Raw genomic sequence first — 5,577 nt, forward strand, 5'->3', positions numbered from 1 at the left:
TTACGGCGCCGCTCATCCTCGTATTATTTTTCTGTCTGGTTATTTTGATTTGCTTAATTTTCTCCCCCTCCTTTTTTTTTTTCTTAGTATAAGATAAACTTAAGATTTGTTTTTTTTATGTTTGTGCTGTGAGCTTGAATCTCTCTCTCTCTCTCTCTCTCTCTCTCTCTCTCTCTCTCTCTCTCTCTGCCAATGTGATATCTTACCGCGATATGAAGTGTAGACAGTACCCGTGCTTCCCACTCTGATTAGAGAGAGAGAGAGAGAGAGAGAGAGAGAGAGAGAGAGAGAGAGAGAGAGAGAGAGAGAGAGATTGCATTAGAGCTACCGAATAATTTTTGGTTACCTGTCGTAGCATTACATGATTATTATGGACATTAACCTCTGCAAATTTCTATATTCTTTTATTTGTTTATCTATTTATTTATTAGTTTGTTCATTTATTCATGTAGCCATTATCTAAAACAGCCTACGTAACGTAATTTTACCCAGTACCTTTATGAACTTCTTGCTTTTATCATGATGTACGTAACTGGTTATAGTCTGATGAGCAGATATCAACCAACTGCGTCTGTTTGAAGATTAGGAAGAAATAAGAGTTGCCTCTCAAATAATTGTGAGGAGTCAGGCGGAGCTAGACGCTCAGCTGCTTAGCGTGGGGTTTGATGGAAAGTGCTTTGGAACGAGGAAGATTTTTACGCGGAACACGGACACTTGAGGCGTTGTTTTAGAGGTCTGGATTGTATGGCTTTGTCAGCATAGCAGGTATGTGATAGTGTATTTCAGTGTGAAGATATTGTTGGGCAAAGCGTTGGATGTTAATGAAATGTAAGGAGCGGAAGAGAGGATGATTAGAGTGCACCATGGGTGTGTTGCAGGAGTTTCACGGTGATGCTTAAGGACCGTAGCCGCAGTCGTCTTCACCAGTGTGTGCCTGTCTACTGGAGGAGTGGTGTAGTGTATGGCCATCCTGAGTCCTATCAGTCTGTGGTGACAAGAGGGAGACGCCTGTCATCACTCAACAAGGGAAAAAGAAGCGTTCGTGTGAACGAGGGTTATCCATGATCTCCCTCAACTGGAAATTTTGAGGTATATAAGTTTCATTTAGTTATTTCTTCTTTTTTTTTTTTTTTGGTTGTGAGTTTACACGAGTTGTGTATTGATTTATTTTGATATCCATTAAAGTGTTATTTGTATGTTTTATGTTTGTTTACCCTGGCAGGAGATTTTTTTAGTTTTCACTCCAGTGGTGAAGTTAAGGTGAGCCCAGGCTGGCTGGTGGGCAGCTGGTACTTCATTTCACAATGATAATCATTCGTTCATACGTAACCAAATGCCTTAGAGCTTTAGAGAATGTTATATTGATTTATAGATTAGGATGATAGAAGGATTTTCGGTTTACAGATTATGTAACCCGATTGACTTGTTTGCTTTCATCATATGCGGTTTTTTTTTTTTTTTTGATAATATATTGTAGTGTTCGATCTTGTTTTCATGTTTGTCACTAAAATTATACAAAAATAAGTTAGTTGCCATATTTTGTCAAGGATCCGCGTGTATTCGGGTTTTGAATACGTCATTTGAACGTGAACTCATGGAGAAACTCGTGGGATTAAAATTTGTTGCACTTACATTGAGACTCGTAGGGAAGAATGCTCTTTGCATATTGGGAGCGGATAAAGAAAAGTTTACTTGAGAATTCACTATGTAACAAAATTTCACTTTTGTCTTGTCCTTGGCCCCAAACCATGATTTTCCAGTTATTTCCATCCAAACAAAATAGAAAAAAAGTTATTTTGATCCTGAAACTTTGCTTTTGTTGTTAGAACAATGAATTTACATTTTTGTCTTATTTCATTATATAATGGGTTACTATTGGTTTTCATGTCAGGTAAAGACCTTTGCAAAATCTCAATTGCTTATCTAATTCCTTTTGAAATGTTGCAGATAAGTTAAAACAATGAAAGAAAGAATATAAAGTGTTCTAAGGATTTTTTTTTATTTTAATAATATCATTCTTGAATTGACCAGATCTAGCAAGAAATTTCTCATTAGAAGAATTGCTTACATTTCAGAAATCATCTCAAGTCTTCCAGAATGATCTACCAGACACTTTTAGAAGTTTCTAGAACATTTTGGAATATTCTAATCAATGTAAACATTTCCAGAATATTCTAGAACTTTCTAGAACACAGTTGTTATCGCCACTTTCTTCTTTTTTATGTAGGAGGGACACTGGCCAAGGGCAACAAAAAAAAAAAAATAATAAAAAAAAAAAAAAAAGCCCACTAAGATGCCAGTCCCAGAAAAGGGTCCAAAGCGGTAGTCAAAAAATTGAAGGACAAATGTCTTGAAACCTCCCTCTTGAAGGAATTCAAGTCATAGGAAGGTGGAAATACAGAACCAGGCAGGGAGTTCCAAAGTTTACCAGAGAAAGCGATGAATGATTGAGAATACTGGTTAACTCTTGCATTAGAGAGGTGGACAGAATAGGGGTGAGAGAAAGAAGAAAGTCTTGTGCTGCGGGAGGAAGGGAGGCATGCAGTTAGCAAGATCAGAGGAACAGTTAGCATGAAAATAGCGGTAGAAAACAGCTAGGGATGTAACATTGTGGCGATGAGAGAGACGCTGAAGACAGTCAGTTAGAGGAGAGGGGTTGATGAGACGAAGAGCTTTTGATTCCACCCTGCCTAGAAGAGCGGTATGAGTGGAACCCCCCCCCCCCCAGACATGTGAAGCATACTCCATACATGGACGGATAAGGCCCTTGTACAGAGTTAGCAGCTGGGGGGTGAGAAAAACTGACGAAGACGTCTCAGAACTCCTAACTTCATAGAAGCTGTTTTAGCTAGAGATGAGATGTGAAGTTTCCAGTTTAGATTATAAGTAAAGGACAGACCAAGGATGTTCAGTGTAGAAGATGGGGACAGTTGAGTGTCACTGAAGAAGACGGGATAGTTGTCTGGAAGGTTGTGTCGAGTTGATAGACGGAGGAATTGAGTTTTTGAGGCATTGATCAATACCAAGTTTGCTCTGTCCCAATCGGAAATTTTAGAAGGATCAGAAGTCAGGCGTTCTGTGGCTTCCCTGCGTGAAATGTTTACTTCCTCAGAAGGGTTGGACGTCTATGAAAAGACGTGGAAAAGTGCAGGGTGGTATCATCAGCGTAGGAGTGGATAGGACAAGAAGTTTGGTTTACAAGATCATTGATGAATAATAAGAAGAGAGTGGGTGACAGGACAGAATCCTGAGGAACACCACTGTTAATAGATTTAGGAGAACAGTGACCGTCTACCACAGCAGCAATAGAACGGTCAGAAAGGAAACTTGAGATCAAGTTACAGAGTGAAAGATAGAAGCCATAGGAGGGTAGTTTGGAAATCAAAGCTTTGTGCCAGACTCTGTCAAAAGCTTTTGATATGTCTAAGGTAACCACAAAAGTTTCACCAAAATCTCTAAAAGAGGATGACCAAGACTCAGTAAGGAAAGTCAGAAGATCAGCAGTAGAGCGGCCTTGATGGAACCTATACTGGCGATCAGACAGAAGGTTGTGAAGTGATAGATGTTTAAGAATCTTCCTGTTGAGGATAGATTCAAAAACTTTAGATAGGTAGGAAACTAAAGCAATAGGACGGTAGTTTGAGGAATTAGAACGGTCAACCTTTTTAGGAACAGGCTGAATGTAGGCAAACTTCCAGCAAGAAGGAAAGGTAGATGTTGACAGACAGAGTCGAAAGAGTTTGACTAGGCAAGGTGCAAGCACGGAGGCACCGTTTCGGAGAAGAATAGGAGGGATCCCATTAGACCTATAAGCCTTCCGAGGGTTTAGGCCAGCGAGGGCATGGAAAACATCATTGTGAAGAATTTTAACAGGTAGCATGAAGTAGTCAGAGGGTGGAGGAGAGGGAGGAACAAGCCCAGAATCGTCCAAGGCAGAGTTTTTAGCGAAGGTTTGAGCGAAGAGTTCAGCTTTAGAAATAGATATGACAGTAGTGGTGCCATCTGGTTGAAATAAAGAAGGGAAAGAAGAAAAAGCAAAGTTATTGGAGATATTTTTTGGCTAGATGCCAGAAGTCACGAAGGGAGTTAGAGCTTGAAAGATTTTGACACTTTCTGTTAATGAAGGAGTTTTTGGCTAGTTGGAGAACAGACTTTGCATGGTTCCGGGCAGAAATATAAAGTGCATGAGATTCTGGTGATGGAATGCTTAAGTACCTTTTGTGCTCCACCTCTCTATCATGCATAGTACGAGAACAAGCTGTGTTAAACCAAGGTTTGGAAGGTTTAAGTCGAGAAAAAGAGTGAGGAATATACACCTCCATGCCAGACACTATCAACTTTGTTATGCGCTCGACACACAAAGACGGGTCTCTGACACGGAAACAGTAGTCATTCCAAGGAAAATCAGCAAAATATCTCTTGGAGCCATCAGTGCAAGATAAAGAGACCCATTTCACGCTGACTCGATGTATTGATTGAATCGGTCAGAACCTGGGAACATGAACAAGTTCTCATAAAGACAAATATATATTGATAACTTAACAGTCTCAGCCTTACGGAATAAGATTATAGGTTCACGTTACTACACACATTAGTAACTTAACAGTCTCAGCCTTACAGAATAAGATTACAGAATTGTGCTACTACACACTCTTACATAAAATAGGACATATATGTCACACTGAGTATTTTGTAGTCGAGACACTCACGTGTTGGCGGGTCATTTAATACCTGTAGACTGGAAATCACTCTCAATGCGAGACACTCGTTCACGACGTCTGCTCCCCTCTACAGTATACCTGCTTCTGCCCCAGGGCAGGGCAGAATTGGGTGTCCCTTATACATGTTTCTTGTGCGAAATCTTTGAAGTCCCTGTCTGATCTCCATCAACCCGGCCGAAGTATGTTTAAGAATATTATAGAAAGATTGAGAACATTCTGGAACACATTCTAGAAAAAAAAAAAGAATATTCTAGAGTACTGCTTGACAATATAAAAATAGGAGCTTACAGACAACCAATCAGTTCTGCTTTGGCTGTCTAAGAAGACATATCACAAGAGGTGAAATGGCATCAAGAGGCTGCAATCATTCTTCAGATGCATTCTGCTACATATGTGGTCAGTTTTATCAAGGCAAGAGCAAAGAAGTTCTCTGTGACAGCATCTGGAAAAATGGTGAAATTTGGCTATTTTGGGGCAAAAAATCATTCTAAATGCCACAAAAGCAAAGTTTGACAGGAATAATGGACATTTTCTATTATTTTGCAATGAAAAGAGTTGGAAAATAACACTTGCTTGTCAAAGACAAAAATCGTGTTACATAATAAATATTATCTAATCCTAATATCATCTAAGTTAAGAGTAATTTCGTACAACGCCGACGTTACTCAGGAGGGATTGCTGGTCGATGATGATAACGATGATGACAATGACGATGATGTGATGATAATGATGATGATGATGAGGTTAGGTTAGTGGGTGTCAAGAGAGTGTGTATGGAGTACCTTTCATACATGTATAATGGATTGGGAGACGCACTCGTGGCCGACAACTTTACATAATACATGCTCTGCTCTGC

At 39.6% G+C, this 5,577-nt stretch overlaps 1 long non-coding RNA gene across 1 annotated transcript; it reads left to right on the forward strand.

The window, feature by feature from the left end:
• The first annotated feature begins 256 nt into the window (after window positions 1–256).
• Window positions 257–1,196, forward strand: LOC135116455 (uncharacterized). Its single transcript, XR_010276343.1, has 2 exons — window positions 257–765; window positions 879–1,196. It is a non-coding gene; the product is annotated as an uncharacterized LOC135116455 (long non-coding RNA).
• Window positions 1,197–5,577: the final 4,381 nt, after the last annotated feature.

Source organism: Scylla paramamosain, chromosome 31 (genome assembly GCF_035594125.1).
Source record: "Scylla paramamosain isolate STU-SP2022 chromosome 31, ASM3559412v1, whole genome shotgun sequence".
Lineage (NCBI taxonomy): Eukaryota > Metazoa > Arthropoda > Malacostraca > Decapoda > Portunidae > Scylla > Scylla paramamosain.